Genomic DNA, 15,411 nt, shown 5'->3' with positions numbered 1-15,411 from the left:
TATAATTGCATTCGGTTGAAGTATTGAATTGAATGAAATAAATTTCTCCTGGGTATTTGCATTGTGTGGGGTGGTTGTTACGGTTTTACCCGTTCTTATATTTTCCCGCTCAAAATATTTTGGGTTTTTGGCGGGCTTTCGTTTATATTATTCATTAAGCACGACGCCGTCCTACTGATCGGTTCGGTTGAATATTCGTTTTGTCACGTACCCTAGGATAGTGAAAAGGAAGGTGATACTAGCGAAGACGTTTCTCTTCGAGATATTTTAAGAGCTGTAAAACAACAAGGTGATATTAACTCTCAATTAAGACAAGAAGTAGCGGAACTTAAAAAATGAATTGCATGGATCCGCGGTTTCTGTTGCACCCCAAATTAAAAAGCTAAAACAAGAACAAAAGTACAAATTGAAGTACGAAAGTAATGATACAATTTAATCTTAATGTAGAAATTCTCGCTGACCTATATCAAGTTATTTGGGCTTTACAGAACACGAAAATTGATAATGCCCAAGAAACAGTGCGTGAAATTGCAGACAAAATCAAAAAGCGAAATAAGTTGATTAAAATTGCTAATAGCAGTGTGACCGGTTGGGATACTGTAAGATAGTACGAGTCCAATCCAGTCGCCAGCGATACTGATGATGAAAAAAAAAATAGAATTAGCAAAGCTGAGAGCGCTCCGTAAGCGCAAATTTAAAAACACTAAAAAAGATAGCAAGAAACCTAATAATAATCCAGGTCCTTCTCAGTTTTCTTATATTGCAGCAAATATGCAACAGCAACCCTTTCGTGAACCCCCAGCTTGGTATACCGGTACACCAATCTACTCGGGTATGCCGAGCACGAGTGACGGCAACGCAAGGAGGTTTCAGCATGGAGAATGTTATGGATGCGGATCTATGCAGCAATTATGGAGAAACCGATGCCCCTTCAACCCCAAAGCGGAGGTCAAATCCAAAGCAGAATGAATTTATAAAAGATGAGTATTTTAATAGATCTGTAGACAAAAAAAATGATTTGAATTTAACAAAATGCTATTTCGAATATGAACAAGGCCAAGCTAATATTATTGTTAAAGGTAGATTAAGGAAAAATTACGAAAGTTGGAAGCTTTAGGTTGCTATGACTTTATTTTAGACACTATTTTGCATCGGTACAAGATCCCTTTTTACACAACGCTATATGTTGACATAATAATAAATCAGCCGTAAGAGAGTCTGATTTTGTTTTCGAGGCTATAGATGACCTTTTGATCAGAGGTTTAATTGTTGAATGTATTGACATACCTGTAGTCGTTATCTATTCAAAATAGTGGTAAGAAGAGAAGTTATTTTAGATCTCTGTCACGTGAATAAACATTTGTAGAAGAATAGTGTTAAATTTGAAGATGTTAGAATAGCTATTCACTTTATTAAGAATAATAGCGTTTGTTTCAAATTTTATATTCATTCTACATATCATCATATTGATATTTATGAACTACATACTGAATATTTAGGTTTTTCGTGGAGTTCGGCGAGAAAATTAGATATTTTAAATTTTTGGTATTGCCGTTCGAACTCAGTTCTGCCTGTTATATTTTTACTAAAGTTACCTGTCCATTAATTAAGAAGTGGAGAGGTGAAGGTATATAGATTTTGATGTATTTAGATGATGAATTAGGAATCCATGATAACGAACTAACTTCTCGTTATATTTCTATGCAGGTTAAGATCTGATTGACAGCGGTTTTGTTCCAAAAGTGAAAAATCTATGTGGGAACCTATTAGACAATTGACTTTCCTAGGCTATCATATTGATACAGTAGAGGCTCGTATTAGCATTCCTACAGATAGACTTTCTAAAGATTTTAAGACTATTTGAGATATTGGATTATCATTTGAAAAGATTAAAACTGTACATGTACGATCTGTAGCATCATTAGTGGGACAAATTGTGTCTATGTTTTATGTTATTGGTAATGTTTATATTTCTTTGTCAGATGATAGTATTGATAATATACATTTTTGGAGTAACAATATTTCTTCTAATAATGTGAAGAAGTTTAATTTCGATTTTGCTTGCAATACTATTATTTACAGTGATACTAGCGCTTCAGGTTATGGGGGTTACATGGTAGAGAACCCCATTAATATTGCGCATGGTACGTGGTCTTCCTCAGAGATGATAAGCAGTTCTACTTGGAGAGAACTTAAAGCAGTTCGTAATGTATTACTGTCTTTGCTTGATTTTGTTGAAGGAAAGGGATTAAAATGGTTCACAGATAACCAGAGATTGACCTCTATTATTTAGAAAGGGTCTATGAGGGGGCATTTACAGGAGATTGCCCTTGAAATTTACCAGAAATGTTTAAAATTTAATTTGACTTTAGATGTTGTATGGTTCCCTAGATCAGATAATGAAAGGATGATTTTATTAGTCGTATTATTGATTAGGACGATTGGAGTGTTAGTGACAAAGTTTTTAACTTGATTGATTCGTTATGGGGACCACATTAAGTTCATTAGTTTGCCAGTGATCATAACTGTTAATTGACAGTTTTCTATTCAAGATATTGGAATGTCGGCTCAATTGGAATCGGCACATTTACGGTGGACTGGTCCGGGGTAAATGGTTGGTTTGTCCCACCTCTTTCTATTCTCATTAAAGTACTTATGTACATGTATATGAGGCAATGTAGAGTATATGGCTCTGTTATTTCGCCTTTATGGAGATCGGCTAGTGTTTGGCCTTTTCTGTGTCCCAGTGGTTAAAGTTTTATTCCTCAGGTGGTGGACTGCATTTATTTACCTACTAACAAAGCTAATTATATCCCTGGTAGAAGTAAAAAGTCGGTATTTGGTAATATTAATTTAGCATTTAATATGTTTGCTCTCATGTATATATAAACTTTATACAGTATGTTAATTGCATGTAGACTTTGATTCTGTTATGAGTAGGTGGTGGTTATGGACGAACTATGGTAGTGATCAATTGTATAGACATTATCTTGCCAGGATTTCAGTGATGGTTACAGACCACCAATTCAACCAATGAGCATTTGGAACGTACGCAAAAATAGTCCTACGCAGAAATTACCCCTGTTCCTCATAGTGCTGTGAAAAAAGTTCTCATCTTATTTAAAAAATTTAAACAGTTTCTGAAAGGAAAAACATTTCTGTACATTTTATAGGTGCATTTTGCTTCTTGTGATGTGAAGCCTAATCTCCATAATGAATTTTAAATATACCCCTATCTTGTGAAAACACTGGGATTTCCCATGCTATTTATAGACCCTTCACTTCCGGTGACCAGTACTGCACTGCAAGTCTGCTAACCCCACATGCCATTCTGAGGATTGTGAGCTGACATATGTAGAATCATGCTGATATATAGTCATCTGCAGGTTAAAGTTAAGGTAAAGTCCAGAGAAGCCATTGAATATTGTGAAATTAGCATAGAAGCCTATGGGAAGTTGAATTAGTGGTTTTTAGCCTATAGAGTTTAGTTAAATATGTAGGATTAATATTCGTTTTGTATTTTATTAGATATTACTATTGATGTACGATTGTTATATTATTTTCTTTTTACATATGTTTTTGCAGACTTTCAAGGAGGATATTTGTGAATAACCGAATGAATTACTCACTTTTCTTGATTTGATACCGGCTAACTTTTGGAGACAAAATCAGCGAACACCATTAAGAAATACTACTATGGTTTTCGGCGCTGGAAATCGTGGGCTACTACTCATAATATTCAAGAGTATGATATTTTACCTGCGAAACCTTTCTATGTAGCGCTTTATTTAGCATCTTTTTAATTAGTACAATCGTGTAATACACTCAGCCCTATTATTGAGACGTTTTATAGTTTGAAATGGGCACATTCTCTTATTGCTGTTTCATCGCCGACTGATTCTGAAATAGTTATTTAAGATAATTGAAAGTACCAAACGCAGGACCAGTTCAAATATTCATAAAAAGGAGCCTATTTCTCCCGAATTATTGGAGAAGATGTATGATAATTTTTATGTCACTAAAATATATATTTCCTGCGTACGATTTGTGCATGTTTGTTATCTGTCCGGATTTTTGCTTATTTCAGAATTATTGATTTTGAGGAGAAGTGATATTAAAATTTATCCGTCTTATCTTTCTGTTTTCAAAGAGAAAAGTAAAACAGACATTTACAGAGATGGTAGTTGGCTTGTTATTTCTCGTATTGCAACCAAATTGTGTCCCGTTAGGAATTCAGAATTATATATTGAATGGTGCGATATATAAATGTATAAGAGGATTTGGATGAATTCATATTTCGAAATGTAGTATTAAAGAAAGGAGTATTCGTTGTACATTCTGTTAATAAACCGCTTTGTAGGTCCGGGTGTCAAAAGAATAAGCCTGCAGCAGCGCTAAGCTTGTCGTAAAAGGCGACTAAATAGTGCTCAGAAACCTAACCGCGGGCTAGGCGCTCTGCCCACAGAGCAACTGGGATGCGTGCCCCAGGTTGTGGAATGGGGTACCCCTGGCGTGTTACATGCTGGGATTGTCAGGCTATAATACGGAAAATCTGACCGCAAACCATAGTGGTGCACCGTGTTGGGAAAGATGCCACGTTCCTCGTACGTTAAAGAGCCCTGCTGTGGTATTCGATAGGAGTAGGAACCTTTGCGCTCCGCCACAAGAGGCTAAATTGCCCGACCCTACCCATCCCTCCCTTTTTCTTGTGGCATTCAAAATTTGTGGACCCTATTATCCTTATGTCCCATCCTTTTTTTCATATCATCATCATCATTTCATGTTCATCGCCTCACTCAATATAGCTGAGATATTGCTACTCGGACGTTAAACCCCAAAAATCAATCAATCATTAATAAACTGCTTAGTTATACTGGCATGAGAGAATTGTTCATTGATGTATTCAAACCCTTTGTGAAGGATATTAAATTGTATGGATTGCATAGTCTTCGGGCCGGTGGTGCCACGGCGGCAGCAAGTAATGATGTGCCTGATAGATTGTTTAAACGTCACGGTCGTTGGAAGTCTGACACTTCAAAAGATGGTTATATGAAAGACAGTTCAAACGCACGATAGAAGAACGACGAAAAATAATAATATTGACATATAATGAAGAAATGTGTTATTCATGACGGACTGAGGGGTTTCTTAACGCCCTTGGTTATCATTTGGGGTCTCTCACGGATGGTTTAAAGGATCGAAGCGTTTACACAGTCCCCGAGCGAAGTCATACTCATGAATGTGGGTCATGGTGTATTCGGGGAAATTATAGCAGTCATGTGATCACGTTCATTCTTTAAATGCATTACGAGGTGTTTAATGTCGATCGGTGAACTAGTGATCCAATTTGTGATCTGCACGCATTTAAGCTTACAGCATTTGCTGAATGTTTGACCCAGTAAAATACATTTGGGGATGAAATTAACAGTTTCAGGTGCATGTAAGACAGATAGGTAAGTCAACTTATTGGTGCATGCCAGTCAATTGATGAGAAATCTTCAAGGCAAAAAAAAAAAATAGTTGTTTCCGATCATCATTCTGAAATTTTGTAGGGTCGGTAGGTAGGGATTTATTTTTATTTTAAACTTTTGAAAAGAAATCAGTCATTATAGTGACACCAAACTCGGAATACAGTGAAAACCAGATATGCAAAGACTAAACAACTACATTGTAATAATTTTAGACTTAGTCCACTGCCAAATCTCTTGGGATTCGGCGCTTGAAATATTTTTTTTCGTTTTGATGGCGGTGGTCTGAGCTCATTTTATTATGATATTGTACACACATGTGCATGCAAGATAAAATACATTGAACATGCAATGTTCTTTAAAAACGTTTTATAGCCATAGTGATGTCAGATGATGTTTTCCTTAGAATATTCAATGGTCATTGATTTTGAATTGCAGTTAGATTATAGATGTAGAGTAACACTATACACTCAATTAACAAAAACAGGCATTGATATAGAACTACATGTACATGTATGTTAAAAAAACCATTTTTGGTTATTTTTGTAAAGTATTAAAAAATAATTGTCTACTCTTTTTCTTTTCTTATATTTGCAGATTGACAAATATAGATGAATCGCTTTTCTTTTAAAAGGATGAAGGTTTTGTTTAGTATCAAGACATTAATATTACACACATAAAAATAACTAAGGTTTATTAAATTGTGAAGATTTACATAATTTAATGAAATAGAGATTCTAAAGAAAAGTCAATGACTGTTTAGAAATACTGAATGTACATACATGTTACGTTGGTTCTGAAACCAAACGATACTGGCAGTGCCTCTGGATATATTTTATACAACTGCAAAACAAGTACTATGGTATACAGTTTTTGCCCAAGGAAACATTTTTCAGGCTACAAATGTATATAACTATTTAGAAGTTGATTAAAATTGTTTGATACAAGATTTTAATGTGTTACCTGTGAGCCAGTACCGATGGATTTAGTCTCAAAGTTCTTCAGATACCGGTATTGTAATTTTGTTTCATGAGAATTTCGAATGTTATCTGTTGAGTACGTGACTGTAAGTGGGAACTTTTTTCCATTATCATTTATTCTTTTTTGCTAGAGAACTAACTAGGACTAATCCATAGTGGAATTTGTTCCTCATTTAGATGTTTAGTAACACATTTTAATGGATATTTATAAACATGTGCATAATTCAGTTATTGGTATCAATAAATTGAGAAGTTTTCTAGACAATGCAAACACGTTCAAGACAAATCGTATGTATGTTCGAATTTGCTTTTCGGACAATACCAGTCTGCGTCCATACTTGCCCCTCGGGCAATGCCAGTCTGTGTCCACACTTGTTTAAAAGAAAAAAAAAGATGGAATATTGAAGTGCCCAAAGCGTAATCCTATGGAACGGTGTTCAGTAAGCATACCTAAGCTTTCAATGTTGGTATACATAGGCCCTCAGTCAAAAATTTTATCATTCCAAATGACAAAATCACAAGTCAGAGTACAGTTTATTCCACATGCTCGTGGTCACTACATTAGCAATTGTTAGGTACAGATACATGGTGAAGACCAGAAAACAGGGACGAGACGCTGAACTCATCTAAATAAGCTCTCGGGGTTTTAACGTTAATGTAAGCCGAAATAAAAATGTATTCCTAACGTCCTGTATTGCAGTGAACAGAACTAAGACACATCATTCTGACTCCCGAACGTCATGTACTGTGCTGATCAGAACTCCGACACGTCATTCTGACTCCCGAACGTCCTGTATTATGCTGATCAAAACTCAGACCACGTGTTTACTTATGTACGAAATTTCAAGTATTTGAGTGTTACTGGGCTGGAAATCGCTCTCGAGGCGAGCACGCTACCCCGAAACCACCAAGGCGGTTGATAAAAAATAAAACTGAAGTGTGACGGTAGCAATTGAAGTAGGATTGACGAAGATATCTAGTACTTATGTTTCATATGAAGTACAGTTCAAACCTATAGCATGACGAATTTCAGATATGCTTTCTAATTTTTTATACAAGGTAGTACTGCTAATGATTCTGAAGACTGGACCAAAGTCTTTCGTTTTTATGATCGTTTAGCAGACAATTCGCATACATTCACGATTTAACTCCGCAGCTACATATTGCGTTTTTTCTCCTTAACGTTTCTTCTGTTACCTAACTTTATTCAACCTTAAAGTTCTGCATTAATGTTAAAAAAGGACCTTCGTGTCAGATCGCATGATACGGTCTCTTTGTCACTGTTTAAATTTCAAGTAGTAACTGAGCTAAATTTGACAACTTATTATGTTTGTGAACATTCAACATTGGGTTAGGGTTTAACTCTGAAAGGGTGGACGTCTCTAAAATTTGTTTAAATTTTGATTAAAAAAAAACGTTCGTTTGGAAACACACCCATAACGAAGTTTCGCATTTGGTAGTCGGGTAAAATGAAAAGTATAGTGGTGGGTTCAGAAGGGGGGAAAATTTTGTCATTTTCATGTGTAAAATTTACAAAACATGGCAAATAATATCCTAGCAACCCCTTTTTCTGAGGAACCTCGGCTGGCACCCCTCCTTTTTAAAGTGTCTGGATCCGGCCCTGAAAGTATATTAAAAGATTTGTTAATAGGTTAGTACATGTAAAAAAACTCAAGTTTTCTGGTAGTGGATTGAGATTCAAAATGTTAGATATATCTATGTCAATTCATATTACTTTTGTAGAAAGAATGGAGTCAAGTTAGTACCTTTGGTATAGACTACAATGGAGTTAAGTTAGTACCTTAGGTATAGACTACAATGGAGTTAAGATAGTACCTTTGGTATAGACTACAATGGAGTTAAGTTAGTACCTTTGGTATAGACTACAATGGAGTTAAGTTAGTACCTTTGGTATAGACTACAATGGAGTTAAGATAGTACCTTTGGTATAGACTATAATGGAGTTAAGATAGTACCTTAGGTATAGACTGCAATGGAGTCAAGTTAGTACCTTCGGTATAGACTACAATGGATTAGCAAAGTAACAAAAGGACAGTGAATATAAGGCACAAGAATTGTTTGACACAGTTTTCTGTATTATATATGTACTTGTACTTTATATTAAAGGAACAAAGTTTACTGTAGTATATACATGTACTAATTTGGTAAATTAGTGGGACATACTTTATTGTATTAATTGTACTAGTTTTGTATATTATAAAGACATACTTCATTGTAGTGTATACATGTACTCTAATTGTATAATATAAATGTACTATGTATAAATAACATATAGATAAGAGGGCGATACAGCAGTTTGTTACGCAGAGAAAATCGTTGTCACCTTAAGGCGTAGCCGAGGGTCACGGTATTTTCAAGGGGTAACAAACTCTTGCTGTTTTATTATTAATTTTTATTAAACAGATTTGTAGACAGGTCTAAGAACCTTATTCACAGGATTATGTTCATGCATAAGTTTCGTTATGAGATATCAAACTTCAGTTTCATGTGTATATGACCTAGATTGTTTTAATGGCGAGACAAACTTAGTGTAGTATATAATGGAATGATTTAATGGCGAGACACACTACAGGTATGATTATATGGAGGGACAAAATTTGGTGTAGTATATACTGGTATGATGTAATGGGGGACAAACATAAGTGTAGTATATACTGGTATGATTTAATGGAGGGACAAATTTCGGTGTACTTTATACTGATATGATCTAATGGAGGGACATAGTTCAGTGTAGGATATGCTGGTATGATTTAATGGAGATACACACTTCAGTGTAGTATATACTGGTATTTACCACTTTACGCCTTTCACAATTTTCAATGGATTCCCTTAACTGTACCTTAATTTTAATCTAAAGAAGTTATACATGAGTCGGCTCACATTCCTCCAAACAGTATAGGGGTTAGCTGACTTAGAGTAAAGCAATGATCACCATAATTTTTGAGTACATTCCAAATGCTCATTAGTTAAATTAGTAATAGGTAACCTAAATGTAGGGACATATTGTTTGATATTCAGAGGGACAAGTTTAAGAATAATCAAGGGAACGAAGGTTATAGTGGTAATCAAAAGAATGTAATCCAGGGACAAAGACCAGACATGGAAAGCAGACATGCACAACAAAGAACATAAAGTAACTTAAATTATACACACAAAGTAACAAAAGCAAATGGGCAACTCGGACTCCACTAAAAAACTAATATGTAGTATATACATTAATTGGTATGTTCACGGTGTCATACAAAGCCAATATCGTAATAGTGACACCACAAGTAAACCGAGGAAACATAAGAAATAAAACACTGAAATAACTTCTATACAAAATTAAGCGTTTATTGTAGTCCTTTAATCAAATATAGAATAATTTCTTTTGATATGATAATCAATTAGATTAAATAAAACCGTCTTGAATCATATTTCCATTAAAAGTCGCTGATAAAAATCTGACCAGCCCACAGACGATTAAGATACTAAATTACATTTAAATTGAAAAGTATCATATAGCAATAAATCATTGTGGAAAATAGTTTCCCATCTAAAGGTGAAAATGATTCGAAATACTAGTAATTACAACCTTAAGTTGTTGTTAAAATAAAAATAGACGATTGAACAAAATAATACAAAATAATACCAGCGTATATCAAAGACCTTTACGTTCCCATCACAAGGTCATAATTTGTTCCACGATTTAACAAAACAATACCAGCGTATCAAAGACCTTTACGTTTCCTTCAGCAGGTCCTAATTTGTTCCAACATAACAGTACAGAAATTATTTCAAAATAAAGTAAAGACTGCTATACATACAAAATGTCGACGGAATCTGTCAATAAGTAATACTGGTATCAGTAGAAAATTGAAGAAAATCATATGCAAAGAATTTATTAGTCCTGATCCACACTTCATAATAGAAATAGTTCAGTTCTTTTGGTTTAGATAAATGAAAAAGATGATAAATAAGATAAAAATAATAATTGAAATAACCGAAACACTTACGTGTATCAGAATTTAGAACTCCGTGTATTATACATTCATTCTACGTACAAGATCCCTTCAAATGTAAAATCTTTCATCTTTTCAGTTTTTGAAAAAAAAAATTATATCTAGGTTGACTTTCATGGTTAGACTTTAATAAAAAAACCATTGGTCTTTAACATCATAACCTTCATACAAATGAAATGTTTTAGCAAAGAATTCCATGTAGCCAAAACATTATCTACTATACATGACAAGTATGTTGTTGTTCCAACAGACAAAACCGCAAAACAATATTGTTTTTGTCTGCAAGACGCATTACATCAAATGTTTATTATCGTAGGTAGACGTAGAAAATAATGGCAGTTAATAAGATCTATACTGCTACCACACTCCCCAAAGAAGATATAGTTCAATGCCATAAATCCGTTACATCCTTTTTTGGTCTCTCTACCAAAGACGGTGATTGTGATCTACCGTCTATGAATTGGATTCCTAAACTCCACAAGAGTCCATATTGACAACGCTTCATAGGTAGATCGGCAAAATGAACGACCAAGCCTCTTTCGAAACTATCAATTTCTATACTTACAGCTTTCAAAGAGGGTCTTACCACGACACTTGTTACTCCTGTAGTGATATCAATTCAATGTGGATCCTGCAAAAAATGACTGATCTTCTTAAAACCCTCAATGCTAGATTATTATCGAAACTTAATGGCATTAAGACCTTTTGTTACTCCAAATTGGACGGAACACTAAATATGTTGTACTTTGTAGAGAGTCTCAATTTTTTGTTTTTTCGATTCCAAAACATTTTCTAAATATACCGAAGAAGATGTTGTCAAAGACGTGAATTTTTGATCGACAATATATTTGTCAAGTGTGGTGGACGTGTTTCTCGACAAGCGGTCGGCATTCCAATGGAGACAAATTGTGCTCCGCAACTGGCTGACCTATTATTTTACTTCTATGATGTTGATTTTATAGCTGATTTGACCCAAAAGAAGGAACATCGTTTAACAAGATCCTTTGATCTCAGTTTTCGCTTTATAGACGATGTATTGCTCTAGTTTCGGGGATTTCATACATCGCATCTACCCCAAAGAACCTAAAATAAAGGACACTACAAACACTGTAGAATCTGCGTCATCTTGACCTACGCTTAGAGATCTATGGAAAAGGAAAATCATGACCAAACTACACGACAAACGGGATGACCTTACATTTAGTAGTCAACTTTCTTTTCATCTGTTGCACTATCCCTTCAGCACCTACGTATGGAGTTTTCATATCACAACTCAAACGTTATGCCAGAGCTTGTCGTAACTACACAGACTTTTTATATCTTGCTAGACTTCTTACAATCAAGCTTCTGGAGCATGGTTATGTTGCTACAAGATTGAACCCTTCACTTCAGAAGTTTTATGGTCGGCATCATGAACTCGTGGATGGTTACAGTGAATCCATTTGCACCATGAAAACTGATTTGTTCAACGTACCATAGTTTTTCTTACCTCTACTCCGGACTTCACTTTTTATGAGCAACTCTGCGGGTGTTTCTAGAAATCAGAGGACATTTACACTACCGGTGCACCTGGTCCATACTCCCAGTTTTTAGTGGATTCCGAGTTGCTCATTTACTTCTGTTACTTTATATGCATTATTTTGGTTATTTTATATTCTTTGTTGTGTGTGTCTGTTTTCAATGTCTGTTCTTTTTCCCTGGATTACATTCTTTTGATTTTCGCTAGAATCTTGGATCCTTAGAGTTACTTTTGAATTGTTAACTAATTAGGGTTAATCAAATTTAAACAAAGGTATACTTGTAATTAATAGTTTTAAAACTCGTGTTTTGTAAAGTTTACCTTGACTTATGACATGAAATGGCACTGATTGCACGTACGTTTGATTGTCGCTAATCTCTTGTCAAATAGGAATTAAGGAATGAATGAATCAATGAATTGATAAATGAAAGATATATAGCACATATGTTACATTTTTCTAAATATAAATTATATTTTACTAGGTAAAATGAGATGTTCGAATGTTTACACGATATTTCAGAATATGTTTAACAATTTAAACGCTTTTTTATTTGTCTATTTGGCAAATCAAATCGGTAACTCAGTTGAAATGGAACCCCGAATTTTGCTAATGTACATGGTCTTCTCACCATCTTTAAACTTAATTCTACGGTTATCTTTAAATAATCGCAATTTCGGGGATTTGATACATCGCATCTACCCAAAAGAACTTGAGATAAAGGTTACTACAGACACTTTGAAGTCAGCCTCATATCTTGACCTACACTTAGAAATCGATAGTAAAGGAAAACTATTGACCAAAGTTTACGACAAACGTGATGACTTTTCATTCAGAATTGTCAACTTTCCTTTCATCTGTGGCAACATTCTTTCAGCACCTGCGCATGGAGTGTTCATATCACAACTCAAACGTTATGCCAGAGCTTGCCAAAACTTCGCAAACTTTTTGTATCGCGCTAGAACTCTAACAAATAGGCTTCTGGAACAGAATTATGTTGCTACAAGATTGAAGTCATCACTGCAGAAGTTTTATGGTCGTCATCATGAACTCGTGGATCATTATGGTGTATTCATCTGCACCATGAAAATTGATTTATTCAACGAATCATAGTTTTCCTTTCCTCGTTTGTCTACCCTGGACTTGACTTTTTATGAGCAACTCGGCGGGTGTTTCTAGAAAAGCAGAGGACGGTTACCCTACCTGTGCATCTGGTCCATGCTCCCAGTTTTTAATGGAGTACGAGTTGCTCATTTGCTTTTTTTACTTTGTATGTATGATTTTAGTTACTTTATGTTCTTTGTTGTGTATGTCTGTTTTCCATGTCTGGTCTTTGTCCCTGTTTTACATTCTTTTGATTACCGCTATAACCTTGGTTCCCTTGATTACACTTTAAAAAGGCTGTAGTGAGGAAAAGGTAGCTGCTCGAATTGAAAACGCACATTTGAGCACCTTTTCATGGCTGTGAAACATGCTTCAAAAAGCCGGTTATGCTAAATATTGCTCGGGGCGGAACGACCCCTGGACTAGATTACTACATCCCAATCTTTCAAACACGGAGTCGAACCGCTTCCATAATAGCAACTGGAGTCGGAATACATCGACTCACACAGTCCTCAACTAACTTCAAAAACATGGTATGAAACCAAGACGTCTATTATATGTGTTTTTACACAGAATGGAAAGAATCCATCGGGGAAACAGATTGAGGAACTTGACATTTCATAACTGACAAAGAATCTGGTTCACCAACGTCATGCTCTTAATTTGAAAGCGAGGCGGTCCATATGACGTTATATGAACCGGGAGTTATATCCAAGAAAGTAAACAAATGCAAATCTTAAAAGTATAATATATTAATATATTTCATAATGATCGTATTCCTTTCCATTTCTGTGCTTGTTTATTAAAACAATTGAAAAATTAATACACAGAACTTGTATTATCTCACCACTTAATGATAAAAAGACTTAGTTCAGTGAGATCCGCTGTTCCTCTTTACACCATTCGGGACAATAATTATCTATAGTGTGGTACTAATTTATTATCAACAACCTTTCAGTACTGCCCATTGGCTTAATTTTCTTTAAATGAAACACTGTAGAAACCAATATTTCAAAGGATTCTTTCTGTTGTTTTGAACTTAAACAAATAAGTCTCATAACATGCTATTTATGATAAATCAATATTACGGTGAGACGTCGAAAAAAGGGAAGAAAGTTCAACGAAACAAAAATGTAATTGTGTCACATGCGGTTATAGTTAGGGTCACATAGGCACTAAACCCTCACGGCATGCTATTAATGATGAGAGACACCGGTGGAATCACGGATCAGTAATGAACATTCGATTCTAATGTTTGGAAAAATGGCAGGTCACCTATTTAGTTCATAACTGTTCGATATCATTATAAATCTAATTTTTGTTATGGTACTACCATACTTCGTGTACTAAGTTACAGCCCTAGATTAACCCTACGAGGAGGAATGACCCGGTCAGCGAAAGCTATATTTTTTATATAGCCTAGCTGGTCGAGTGGTCTAGGACGCTGGACTTAGTGTAGGCGGTGTTGCCATAGATGTCACAGCAGTACGAGTTGTCATAGCAAATTTGACAGTTCTATCATCGTTGGGAATTTTTCATTTTTCAGTCCTTTCTATATATATATATATATATATATATACGTCTCAGAATGTGACGACTCTATTCGCTACACTGCTCCATCGGATCAAATTGATACAGGGAAGTAATGTAAACGTATAGAAAGGTCTGAAAAATTCCCAACGATGTAAGAACTGTCAAATTTGCAATTCAAATTTTTGGTCGTTCCCTCCACGGGACTCGCACTCGTACCGCTATGACATCTATGGCAGCACCACCTGAACAAAGTCCAGCGCACTTGACCACTCGACCAGCTAGGCTATATAAAATATAGCTTTCGCTGGCCGGGTCATTCCTCCTCGTAGGATTAATCAAGGGCTGAAAATTAGTACACGATTTAAGATAGTACGGGACAGTTCATTTAGATGTTATTATGTAGGATAGAAGATCAAATTAATGATGCATGTCACAACAAATCAATATAATACAAACGTCTCAAAACATCTAAATGAACTGTCCCGTACTACCATCGCGTAGGAATATTTTCAACCTTTCTATATATATGTATTATATTCCTTCTGAAGTATATACACATATTAGTTTTGTCCGTTAGAGAGACATTCACACTGAAGTAATTACATGTACTGGTTTGTGTGTTAGTGGGACATACCTACTGAAGTAAATACATGCCCTGGTTTTGTGTGTTAGAAGGACATACCTACTGAAGCAAATACATGTAGTGGTTCTGTGTATTAGTGGGATTTACCTACTGAAGTATATACATTACTGGTTCTGTGTATTACTGGGACATACCTACTGAATA

General features: G+C 35.2%; 2 pseudogenes; both read left to right on the top strand.

Moving 5' to 3' along the window:
- Positions 1-874: 874 nt before the first annotated feature.
- LOC148613129 (uncharacterized) lies at positions 875-2,889 on the top strand (annotated as a pseudogene).
- Positions 2,890-3,540: 651 nt separating this feature from the next.
- On the top strand, positions 3,541-6,070 carry LOC148613128 (uncharacterized; annotated as a pseudogene).
- The last annotated feature ends 9,341 nt before the right edge of the window (positions 6,071-15,411 follow it).

Source organism: Perna viridis, chromosome 6 (assembly GCF_037379345.1).
Source record: "Perna viridis isolate PV_CMFRI_1.1 ecotype Kerala chromosome 6, ASM3737934v1, whole genome shotgun sequence".
Classification (NCBI taxonomy): Eukaryota; Metazoa; Mollusca; class Bivalvia; order Mytilida; family Mytilidae; genus Perna; species Perna viridis.
The sequence above is the reverse complement of the archived record's forward strand: the minus strand, read 5'-3'. Positions and strand labels throughout refer to the sequence as shown.